The 13653-nt window shown below is 43.4% G+C and overlaps 1 pseudogene; it reads right to left on the minus strand.

Moving 5' to 3' along the window:
- Positions 1-12587: 12587 nt before the first annotated feature.
- LOC119280131 lies at positions 12588-13336 on the minus strand (annotated as a pseudogene).
- Between the last annotated feature and the right edge of the window lie 317 nt (positions 13337-13653).

Consider the following 13653-nt stretch of genomic DNA (forward strand, 5'->3'; position numbering starts at 1 on the left):
CCCCCGGGAGCCATATGGGCCATCATGGGCCTTAGTGGAAAGGAGAAAGGGGCAGCCCAAGGGGGCTGCGCGCCTCCCCCCTTCCCCTAGTCCTAGTAGGACTAGGAGAGGTGGCCGGCCACCCCTCTCCCTCTTTCCCCCTTGGGAATCCTAGTTGGAATAGGATTGGGGGGGAGTCCTACTCCCGGTAGGAGTAGGACTCCTCCTGCGCCACCTCCTCCTGGCCGGCGCCTCCTCCCCCCTTGGCTCCTTTATATACGGAGGCAGGGGCACCTCTAAACACACAAGTTGACACAAGTTGATCCACGTGATCGATTCCTTAGCCGTGTGCGGTGCCCCCTGCCACCATATTCCTCGATAATACTGTAGCGGAGTTTAGGCGAAGCCCTGCTGCTGTAGTTCATCAAGATCGTCACCACGCCATCGTGCTGACGAAACTCTTCCCCGACACTTTGCTGGATCGGAGTCCGGGGATCGTCATCGAGCTGAACGTGTGCTCGAACTCGGAGGTGCCGTAGTTTCGGTGCTTGATCGGTTGGATCGTGAAGACGTACGACTACTTCCTCTACGTCGTGTCATCGCTTCCGCAGTCGGTCTGCGTTGGGTACGTAGACAACACTCTCCTCTCATTGCTATGCATCACATGATCCTGTGTGCGCGTAGGAAATTTTTTGAAATTACTACGAAACCCAACAGTGGTATCAGAGCCAGGTTATTGATGTTGATGTTATATGCACGAGTAGAACACAAGTGAGTTGTGGACGATACAAGTCATACTGCCTACCAGCATGTCATATTTTGGTTCGGCGGTATTGTTGGACGAGACGACCCAGACCAACCTTACGCGTACGCTTACGCGAGACCGGTTCCCTCGACGTGCTTTGCACAGAGATGGCTTGCGGGCGACTGTCTCTCCAACTTTAGTTGAACCAAGTATGGCTACGCCCGGTCCTTGCGAAGGTTAAAACGGAGTCTATTTGACAAACTATCATTGTGGTTTTGATGCGTAGGTGAGATTGGTTCTTACTTAAGCCCGTAGCAGCCACGTAAAACAAGCAACAACAAAGTAGAGGACGTCTAACTTGTTTTTGCAGGGCATGTTGTGATGTGATATGGTCAAAGCATGATGCTGAATTTTATTGTATGAGATGATCATGTTTTGTAACCGAGTTATCGGCAACTGGCAGGAGCCATATGGTTGTCGCTTTATTGTATGCAATGCAATCGCGATGTAATGCTTTACTTTATTACTAAACGGTAGTGATAGTCGTGGAAGCATAAGATTGGCGAGACGACAACGATGCTACGATGGAGATCAAGGTGTTGCGCTGGTGACGATGGTGATCATGAAGGTGCTTCGGAGATGGAGATCACAAGCACAAGATGATGATGACCATATCATATCACTTATATTGATTGCATGTGATGTTTATCTTTTTATGCATCTTATCTTGCTTTGATTGACGGTAGCATTATAAGATGATCTCTCACTAAATTATCAAGAAGTGTTCTCCCTGAGTATGCACCGTTGCCAAAGTTCGTCGTGCCCAGACACCACGTGATGATCGGGTGTGATAAGCTCTACGTCCATCTACAACGGGTGCAAGCCAGTTTTGCACACGCAGAATACTCAGGTTAAACTTGACGAGCCTAGCATATGCAGATATGGCCTCGGAACACGGAGACCGAAAGGTCGAGCGTGAATCATATAGTAGATATGATCAACATAACGATGTTCACCATTGAAAACTACTCCATCTCACGTGATGATCGGTCATGGTTTAGTTGATTTGGATCACGTAATCACTTAGAGGATTAGAGGGATGTCTATCTAAGTGGGAGTTCTTAAATAATATGATTAATTGAACTTAAATTTATCATGAACTTAGTACCTGATAGTATCTTGCTTGTTTATGTTGATTGTAGATAGATGGCTCGTGCTGTTGTTCCGTTGAATTTTAATGCGTTCCTTGAGAAAGCAAAGTTGAAAGATGATGGTAGCAATTACACGGATTGGGTCCGTAACTTGAGGATTATCCTCATTGCTGCACAAAAAAATTACGTCCTGGAAGCACCGCTGGGTGCCAGGCCTGCTGCTGGAGCAACACCAGATGTTATGAACGTCTGGCAGAGCAAAGCTGATGACTACTCGATAGTTCAGTGTGCCATGCTTTACGGCTTAGAATCGGGACTTCAACGACGTTTTGAACGTCATGGAGCATATGAGATGTTCCAGGAGTTGAAGTTAATATTTCAAGCAAATGCCCGAATTGAGAGATATGAAGTCTCCAATAAGTTCTATAGCTGCAAGATGGAGGAGAACAGTTCTGTCAGTGAGCATATACTCAAAATATCTGGGTATAATAATCACTTGATTCAATTGGGAGTTAATCTTCCGGATGATTGCGTCATTGACAGAATTCTCCAATCACTGCCACCAAGCTACAAGAGCTTCGTGATGAACTATAATATGCAAGGGATGAACAAGACTATTCCCGAGCTCTTCGCAATGCTGAAAGCTGCGGAGGTAGAAATCAAGAAGGAGCATCAAGTGTTGATGGTTAACAAGACCACTAGTTTCAAGAAAAAGGGCAAAGGGAAGAAAAAGGGGAACTTCAACAAGAACGGCAAGCAAGTTGCTGCTCAAGAGAAGAAACCCAAGTCTGGACCTAAGCCTGAAACTGAGTGCTTCTACTGCAAGCAGACTGGTCACTGGAAGCGGAACTGCCCCAAGTATTTGGCGGATAAGAAGGATGGCAAGGTGAACAAAGGTATATGTGATATACATGTTATTGATGTGTACCTTACTAGAGCTCGCAGTAGCACCTGGGTATTTGATACTGGTTCTGTTGCTAATATTTGCAACTCGAAACAGGGACTACGGAATAAGCGGGCACTAGCAAAGGACGAGGTGACGATGCGCGTGGGAAACGGTTCCAAAGTCGATGTGATCGCAGTCGGCACGCTACCTCTACATCTACCTTCGGGATTAATATTAGACCTAAATAATTGTTATTTGGTGCCAGCGTTGAGCATGAACATTATATCTGGATCTTGTTTAATGCAAGACGGTTATTCATTTAAATCAGAGAATAATGGTTGTTCTATTTATATGAGTAATATCTTTTATGGTCATGCACCCTTGAAGAGTGGTCTATTCTTATTGAATCTCGATAGTAGTAATACACATATTCATAATATTGAAGCCAAAAGATGCAGAGTTGATAATGAAAGTGCAACTTATTTGTGGCACTGTCGTTTAGGTCATATCGGTATAAAGCGCATGAAGAAACTCCATACTGATGGACTTTTGGAACCACTTGATTATGAATCACTTGGTACTTGCGAACCGTGCCTCATGGGCAAGATGACTAAAACACCGTTCTCCGGTACTATGGAGAGAGCAACAGATTTGTTGGAAATCATACATACCGATGTATGTGGCCCGATGAATATTGAGGCTCGTGGCGGATATCGTTATTTTCTCACCTTCATAGATGATTTAAGCAGATATGGGTATATCTACTTAATGAAACATAAGTCTGAAACATTTGAAAAGTTCAAAGAATTTCAGAGTGAAGTTGAAAATCATCGTAACAAGAAAATAAAGTTTCTACGATCTGATCGTGGAGGAGAATATTTGAGTTACGAGTTTGGTATACATTTGAAAAACTGTGGAATAGTTTCGCAACTCACGCCACCCGGAACACCACAGCGTAATGGTGTGTCTGAACGTCGTAATCGTACTTTACTAGATATGGTGCGATCTATGATGTCTCTTACTGATTTACCGCTATCTTTTTGGGGATATGCTTTAGAGACGGCCGCATTCACGTTAAATAGGACACCATCAAAATCCGTTGAGACGACGCCTTATGAACTATGGTTTGACAAGAAACCAAAGTTGTCGTTTCTTAAAGTTTGGGGCTGCGATGCTTATGTGAAAAAGCTTCAACCTGATAAGCTCGAACCCAAATCGGAGAAATGTGTCTTCATAGGATACCCAAAGGAAACTGTTGGGTACACCTTCTATCACAGATCCGAAGGCAAGACATTCGTTGCTAAGAATGGATCATTTCTAGAGAAGGAGTTTCTCTCGAAAGAAGTGAGTGGGAGGAAAGTAGAACTTGACGAGGTAACTGTACCCGCTCCCTTACTGGAAAGTAGTTCATCACAGAAAACTGTTTCAGTGACACCTACACCAGTTAGTGAGGAAGCCAATGATAATGATCATGAAACTTCAGATCAAGATACTGCTGAACCTCGTAGATCAACCAGAGTAAGATCCGCACGAGAGTGGTACGGTAATCCTGTTCTGGAGGTCATGCTACTAGATCATGATGAACCTACGAACTATGAAGAAGCGATGGTGAGCCCAGATTCCGCAAAGTGGCTTGAAGCCATGAAATCTGAGATGGGATCCATGTATGAGAACAAAGTATGGACTTTGGTTGACTTGCCCGATGATCGGCAAGCAATTGGGAATAAATGGATCTTTAAGAAGAAGACTGACGCTGATGGTAATGTTACTGTCTACAAAGCTCGACTTGTCGCAAAAGGTTTTCGGCAAGTTCAAGGAATTGACTACGATGAGACCTTCTCACCCGTAGCGATGCTTAAGTCCGTCCGAATCATGTTAGCAATTGCCGCATTTTATGATTATGAAATTTGGCAAATGGATGTCAAAACTGCATTCCTGAATGGATTTCTGGAAGAAGAGTTGTATATGATGCAACCAGAAGGTTTTGTCGATCCAAAGGGAGCTAACAAAGTGTGCAAGCTCCAGCGATCCATTTATGGACTGGTGCAAGCCTCTCGGAGTTGGAATAAACATTTTGATAGTGTGATCAAAGCATTTGGTTTTATACAGACTTTCGGAGAAGCCTGTATTTACAAGAAAGTGAGTGGGAGCTCTGTAGCATTTCTGATATTATATGTGGATGACATATTACTGATTGGAAATGATATAGAATTTCTGGATAGCATAAAGGAATACTTGAATAAAAGTTTTTCAATGAAAGACCTCGGTGAAGCTGCTTACATATTAGGCATTAAGATCTATAGAGATAGATCAAGACGCTTAATTGGACTTTCACAAAGCACATACCTTGACAAGATTTTGAAGAAATTCAAAATGGATCAAGCAAAGAAAGGATTCTTGCCTGTATTACAAGGTGTGAAATTGAGTAAGACTCAATGCCCGACCACTGCAGAAGATAGAGAGAATATGAAAGATGTTCCCTATGCATCAGCCATAGGCTCTATCATGTATGCAATGCTGTGTACCAGACCTGATGTGTGCCTTGCTATAAGTTTAGCAGGGAGGTACCAAAGTAATCCAGGAGTGGATCACTGGACAGCGGTCAAGAACATCCTGAAATACCTGAAAAGGACTAAGGATATGTTTCTCATATATGGAGGTGACAAAGAGCTCACCGTAAAAGGTTACGTTGATGCAAGCTTTGACACTGATCCGGACGATTCTAAATCGCAAACCGGATACGTGTTTACATTAAACGGTGGAGCTGTCAGTTGGTGCAGTTCTAAACAAAGCGTCGTAGCGGAATCTACATGTGAAACGGAATACATAGCTGCTTCGGAAGCAGCAAATGAAGGAGTCTGGATGAAGGAGTTCATATCCGATCTAGGTGTCATACCTAGTGCATCGGGTCCAATGAAAATCTTTTGTGACAATACTGGTGCAATTGCCTTGGCAAAGGAATCCAGATTTCACAAAAGGACCAAACACATCAAGAGACGCTTCAACTCCATCCGGGATCTAGTCCAGGTGGGAGACATAGAGATTTGCAAGATACATACGGATCTGAATGTTGCAGACCCATTGACTAAGCCTCTTCCACGAGCAAAACATGATCAGCACCAAGGCTCCATGGGTGTTAGAATCATTACAGTGTAATCTAGATTATTGACTCTAGTGCAAGTGGGAGACTGAAGGAAATATGCCCTAGAGGCAATAATAAAGTTATTATTTATTTCCTTATAATCATGATAAATGTTTATTATTCATGCTAGAATTGTATTTACCGGAAATATAATACATGTGTGAATACATAGACAAACAAAGTGTCACTAGTATGCCTCTACTTGACTAGCTCGTTAATCAAAGATGGTTATGTTTCCTAACCATGAACAATGAGTTGTTATTTGATTAACGAGGTCACATCATTAGTAGAATGATCTGATTGACATGACCCATTCCATTAGCTTAGCACCCGATCGTTTAGTATGTTGCTATTGCTTTCTTCATGACTTATACATGTTCCTATGACTATGAGATTATGCAACTCCCGTTTACCGGAGGAACACTTTGGGTACTACCAAACGTCACAATGTAACTGGGTGATTATAAAGGAGTACTACAGGTGTCTCCAATGGTCGATGTTGGGTTGGCGTATTTCGAGATTAGGATTTGTCACTCCGATTGTCGGAGAGGTATCTCTGGGCCCTCTCGGTAATACACATCACATAAGCCTTGCAAGCATTACAACTAATATGTTAGTTGTGAGATGATGTATTACGGAACGAGTAAAGAGACTTGCCAGTAACGAGATTGAACTAGGTATTGGATACCGACGATCGAATCTCGGGCAAGAAACATACCGATGACAAAGGGAACAACGTATGTTGTTATGCGGTCTGACCGATAAAGATCTTCGTAGAATATGTAGGAGCCAATATGGGCATCCAGGTCCCGCTATTGGTTATTGACCGGAGACGTGTCCCGGTCATGTCTACATTGTTCTCGAACCCGTAGGGTCCGCACGCTTAAGGTTACGATGACAGTTATATTATGAGTTTATGCATTTTGATGTACCGAAGGTTGCTCGGAGTCCCGGATGTGATCACAGACATGACGAGGAGTCTCGAAATGGTCGAGACGTAAAGATTGATATATTGGAAGCCTATATTTGGATATCGGAAGTGTTCCGGGTGAAATCGGGATTTTACCGGAATACCGGGAGGGTTACCGGAACCCCCCGGGAACCATATGGGCCATCATGGGCCTTAGTGGAAAGGAGAAAGGGGCAGCCCAAGGGGGCTGCACGCCTCCCCCCTTCCCCTAGTCCTATTAGGACTAGGAGAGGTGGCCGGCCACCCCTCTCCCTCTTTCCCCCTTGGGAATCCTAGTTGGAATAGGATTGGGGTGGGGGAGTCCTACTCCCGGTAGGAGTAGGACTCCTCCTGCGCCTCTCCCTCTTGGCCGGCGCCCCCTCCCCCCTTGGCTCCTTTATATATGGAGGCAGGGGCACCTCTAAACACACAAGTTGACACAAGTTGATCCACATGATCGATTCCTTAGCCGTGTGCGGTGCCCCCTGCCACCATATTCCTCGATAATACTGTAGCGGAGTTTAGGCGAAGCTCTGCTGCTGTAGTTCATCAAGATCGTCACCACGCCGTCGTGCTGACGAAACTCTTCCCCGACACTTTGCTGGATCGGAGTCCGGGGATCGTCATCGAGCTGAACGTGTGCTCGAACTCGGAGGTGCCGTAGTTTCGGTGCTTGATCGGTTGGATCGAGAAGACGTACGACTACTTCCTCTACGTCGTGTCATCGCTTCCGCAGTCGGTCTGCGTTGGGTACATAGACAATACTCTCCCCTCGTTGCTATGCATCACATGATCTTGCGTGTGCGTAGGAAATTTTTTGAAATTACTACGAAACCCAACAGCTTATGTGTGATAGAGAGTATCATATAACGGGGTTTGGATGCACCTACGAAGTTTGCACCGACTCTCGAGGTGAGAAAGGGCAATGCACGGTACCGAAGAGGCTAGCAATGATGGAAAGGTAAAAGTGCGTATAATCCATGGACTCACATTAGTCATAAAGAACTCATATACTTATCGCAAAAGCCTACTTAGCCCTCGAAGCAAAGTACTACTACGCATGCCCCTAGAGGGATATATTGGTAGGAAAAGACGATCGCTCATTCCCGACTGCCACTCATAAGGAAGACAATCAAAGAACACCTCATGCTCCAACTTCGTTACATAACGGTTCACCATACGTGCATGCTACGGGACTTGCAAACCTCAACACAAGCATTTCTCAATTTCACAATTACTCAACTAGCACAACTCTAATATCACCACCTTTATATCACAAAACTATTGCAAGGAATCAAACATATCATATTCAACGATCTACAAGTTTATGTAGGATTTTATGACTAACCATGTGAATGACCAATTCCTGTCATCTCTCTAAATTGATATAAGTGAAGCAAGAGAGTTTAATTCTTTCTACAAAAGATATGCCCACGCTCTAGCAAATATAAGTGAAGCAAAAGAGCATTCTACAAATGGCGGTTTTCTATGTGAAGAGAAACAGGCAATCCAAACTTCAAATGATATAAGTGAAGCACATGAAGCATTCTATAAAGCCATACTCAAAAGATTTAAGTGAAGTGCAATGAGCATTCTATAAATAAACCAAGGACTATCTCATACCAGCATGGTGCATAAAAGAAAAAAAATGAAAACTAAATGCAAAAGACGCTCCAAGACTTGCACAAAATGCATAAACGAAACGAATATGAAAACATACCGATACTTGTTGAAGAAAGAGGGGATGCCTTCCGGGGCATCCCCAAGCTTAGATGCTTGAGTCTCCTTGAATATTTACTTGGGGTGCCTCGGGCATCCCCAAGCTTGAGCTCTTGCCTCTCTTCCTTTTCCTCATATCGAGACCTCCTTGTTTAGACACTTCATCCACACAAAGCAAATCACCACTCTAAGTACTATAGCAAACCAATTCATATTTTGTTTTTGCATTGTGTCTACTGTAACATAACTTTTTCATGGCTTAAATGCACTGATATAAATTGATAGATTCATCAAAACAAGCAAACTATGCATCAAAAACAGAATCTGTCAAAAACAGAACAGCCTGTAGCAATCTGAACATCCACCATACTTATGGTACCCCAAAAATTCTACAAAAATTAGGAAAAATAAAAAAGTTGTATAGAAAGACAGTGCAAAAGTAATCAGAACCAATTAACATTCCAGATAAAAATGTAAAATCACGCACTACAGCCAAAGTTTCTGTCCTGCACCGTACAAACCAACAAGCATTGTAAACATCCTAAAGGCAAACCTTGGCACATTATTTTTATAATACAATGGAATTGTACAAGGGGATAACTATTTTTGATGAAAAGTTTCTGTAATCAAGATTCACAAAGTTTCCGTGAGCATGAACAAAGTTCAAGGAGCTCCCCCACTTCAACAATGCTTGTCTCTCTCACTTTCACTTTCCTTTTTGAAAAGTTTTTGTGTTCCCCTCTTTATTTTTTTTGTTTTTAAACTATATAAAAGCACTCAACAGAAATAAATGACTCTCTAAAACTTCTGGGTTGTCTCCCTAGCAGCGCTTTCTTTAAATCCATTAAGCTAGGCATTTAGTGCTCAAGTAACGAATCCACCCGGATCCCAAGGTATATCAAAGCCAATTTTAATTAACAATGATTTGTAATTTAGTAGTGAGAACAAAGTAACATAAATCATGCAACAACTAAGTCTAACTCTCTTCCTATGCATTGGCATGTCATAAAAGAACAATTCATGCACACATAGTAAAGGCCAATGCATAGTATAAACAATTTCTTGCAATTCTACCGTGTTGGAAACATAAAGAGGCGGAGATGTAGTTCCTCTCTCATAATAATTGCAAGTAGGAGCAGCAAGCACATGCATATTATATCTATCAAAATCATCATGTGCAATGGTAAAAGGCAACCCATCAATATAATCCTTAGTAAGCACAAACTTCTCCGATATAGTGTAGTCGGGAGAATTCAAAAAGATAATAGGACTATCATGTGTGGGTGCAATAGCAACAATTTCATGTTTAACATAAGGAACTACAGCAAGTTCATCTCCATAAGCATAATTCATATTGGCATCTTGGACACAAACATAACAAGCATCATCAAAAAGGGATATTTCAAACAAATTCAAGGGATCATAGCAATCATCATAGCAATCATCCTTCGGTAAGCACGAAGGGGAATTAAATAATGTATGAGTTGGAGGGTTACTCTCATTAGAAGGTGGGCACGGGTAGCTAATCCGCTCTTCCTCCTTTTGTTCTTCGCTCTCCTCATCATCTTTTTCATCCAATGAGCTCACAGTTTCATCAATTTCTTCATCCATAGCTTCCTGCAAAATATTAGTCTCTTCTTGGACAGTGGAGACTTTCTTCATAAAAGCATTAATATAATAATTGTATTCATAATTTTCATAGCAATATCTAAGTATAGCAAGATTTTCAGGCCTATAACCATCATCATCAAAAGCTTCATACTTTTCAAACAAAGCTTCAATTTCATAAGCAGCCTTAAAAGAAACAAATTCTTCTATTTGTTCCACATCATAGTAATCATATATACCATTAGCATAAGAAGCTAAGGTTTCATTATCATTAAATTTGCATGAAAAGGGAAGGTGTGGAGCCTTCATCCCAGAGCAACAAGTAATATCATATCTCAAGTAGATATTCCAGGCATACCAACGCAACATAATAAATTGATCCCATAATAGTTTCCCTTTTTGTGTCGAGCGATAATCCCTAAAGTATTCACGTTGATCCAACGTGTCTCGCATTATAAAGTTGAATGGGGTTTTCTCAGGATTATCAAAGTAGTACATAATATCTTTCACATAATGAGAATCGTGGTTTTTAGGAGTTACCCCATCTACATGAGTAGCAAGTACATCTAATTTTTTTGGTATTTTGTGTTCCATATCCATAACTAAAGATAGAGAACCACTAAGAACAGCAAATAAAAATTACTTAGTGATAAAGCAAACAAGCACACACGAGAATATTCACCCCACGCTATGACTCCCCAGCAACAGCGCCAGAAAAAGGTCTTGATAACCCACAAGTATACAGGATAGTTGTAGCCTCTTTCGATAAGTAAGAGTGTCGAACCCAATGAGGATCTAAAGGTAGAACAAATACTCTCTCAAGTCCTATCGGCCACTGATACGACTCTACGCACGCTTGACGTTCGCTTTAGCTAGAACAAGTATGAAACTAGAAGTACTTTGTAGGAGTTGTAGGATAGTTTTGCAAGATAATAAAGAACACGTAAATAAAAAGTAGGGGATGTTTATATAAATATGCAACAAAGTAAATAAAGCGAGTGTGGGTAAGTGGTGATAGGAGTGGTGAAATTGTCCCTAAGCAATTGACTACTTTACTAGACCGATAGCAAGTTTTATGTGGGAGAGGCCACTGCTAGCATGTCATCCCTGACTTGGAATTCTATGCACTTATGATTGGAACTATTAGCAAGCAATCCGCAACTACTAATGTTCATTAAGGTAAAACCCAACCATAGCATTAAGATATATTGGTCCCCCTTCAATCCTGTATGCATCAATTTCTATGCTAGGTTGAAGCTTCTGTCACTCTAGCCCTCCAATACATAGTCCTATCAACATACAACTAACCCTATGGTGTGATCCACACGTGCGCTCATATGGTGGGCACCATAGGACAACAACATAACCACAAGCAAATTAAATCAATCATAGCAATTCATCAACCACCAATAGGACACGAAAATCTACCTAGACCTCATAGGATGGCAACACTTCATTGGATAATAATATGAAGCATAAAGCACCATGTTCAAGTAAAGGGTACATCGGGTTGCGGAAGAGTGGACTACTGTAGATAGAGGGGGGAAGGTGATGGAGATGTTGGTGAAGATGACGGTGGTGTTGGTGAATATCGCGGTGATGATGATGGTCCCCGGCGGTGTTCCGGCGCCACCACAAACAAGGGGGAGAGATCCCCCCTTCTTCTTCTTCTTCCTTGACCTCCTCCCTAGATGGGAGAAGGGTTTCCCCTCTGGTCCTTGGCTCCCATGGCTTGGGAGGGGCGAGAGCCCCTCCGAGATTGGATCTATCTCTCTGTTTCTGCCCCTTCACCATTTCCTTTATATCTGGAGATCCATAACTCCAATTGGGGTGAATCTTTCGCCCAGATTTTTCTCATAAAATTAGCTTTCTTGCAGCAAAAGTAGAGCGTCAACCGCCTTATGGGTGGCCCATGAAACCCAGGCACGCCCAGGGGGGAGGGCGCGCCCCCCTGTCTTGTGGCCACCCCGGACACTGTTTCGCGTTGATTCTTCCTCCGGAAAATCCCAAACATTCCAAAATAATTCTCCATCCGTTTTTATCCCGTTTGGATTCCGTTTGATATTGGTTTTCTGCGAAACATAAAACATGCAACAAACAGGAACTGGCACTGGGCACTGGATCAATATGTTAGTCCAAAAAATAATATAAAAAGTTGCCAAAAGTATATGAAAGTTGAAGAATATTGGCATGGAACAATCAAAAAATTATAGATACGACGGAGACGTATCAGGTGGCCATGTGATGGAGCATGCAGATAGCCCCCTCGGGCTACTGCATGTTGCATGGTGTGGTTGTATACTGACATGGAGCATGGAGATTGCTTGGGCTTTTTTATTGTTATGCTTTTGCACCTCTTGTCTCACTAACTAGACGATCTAAAGGACACATGGAATGGGTTTACATTGCTAAATACCATGCACGCTGTGCATCTAGATAGATGAAACGATGTGAAACAGAATGAACCTAATACCGTCAGCACTCAGCAGGCAACACAAGTCAGTACATCAAATTACAGGGAGGAGACGTACGTGGTGCCCAAGTTTAGCTATTCAAGGCTTCAAGAAATAACAACAACATGAAGCAGAGTCTGCAGTTTCAGACTTGCTGCAGTCCAGTCACATGTGTGACACTATCTCGACCCTAAATATCCCCTGAACAAGCAAGCAGGGTCTAATACACACATGACAAGTCTCACAACTCCATAAACAGTGGCACAGAACTAGATATCACAGACGGTATATAGCTCAATTCAGTTTGTTTGAATCTTATGCATGCCACCGAAACAGACAACCGGAGAAGTTCGACCCAACAACTCACCATGGCCTCAGCGGGGGTGAACTTGGCGTGGATGACGCCAGTGTTTCCATGGGAGAGGGAGACCTTTCCCCAGATGCAGTGGTAGTTGGTGTCGTTGCTTGGTCTTGGCCTTGTAGACGCAAGCCATCCTCTTGCCGCCGTACCAGGCCACGTCCTCCCTAGTGTTCACTTGGATCTGCCTGGATCTGCGTGCCCAACCAAGACCAGGAATTCAGATACCCACGCGAGGGAGAAGGAGCAGAGCCGCGCCGGCGGAGGGAGCTTCTCACCTCTTGTATCCGAGGATGGTGCCGCGGACGTAGAGCCTCACGCGCTGGCCGGTGCGTCCCTTCACCATCTTGCTGCTACAACACCGCCGGGGAGGGGAGCTGAGGTTCACCATCTTCCTAACAACCGCCGCCGCCTCCGTCCCCACAGACGAGGCGAACATGGCCCCGCCGTCTTGGATGGCCTGCACAAACCCGCACAAATGCAATGAGATTCGAGCAATCAGAAATCTAGAAGGAGGAGGAGAAGAAAGGGGGGGGCAATACCATATCTCACCTGCACGCACCGCCTGCGAGGTGGCCATAGCGTCGATCTAGGGTTTCGGCATGGAGAGAAGGAGAGGGTGGAGTCGAAGGAGGAGGTCGCCGGCGGGTATGAAGTAGAGGA

This window comes from Triticum dicoccoides, chromosome 3B (genome assembly GCF_002162155.2).
Source record: "Triticum dicoccoides isolate Atlit2015 ecotype Zavitan chromosome 3B, WEW_v2.0, whole genome shotgun sequence".
NCBI classification, from domain to species: Eukaryota; Viridiplantae; Streptophyta; class Magnoliopsida; order Poales; family Poaceae; genus Triticum; species Triticum dicoccoides.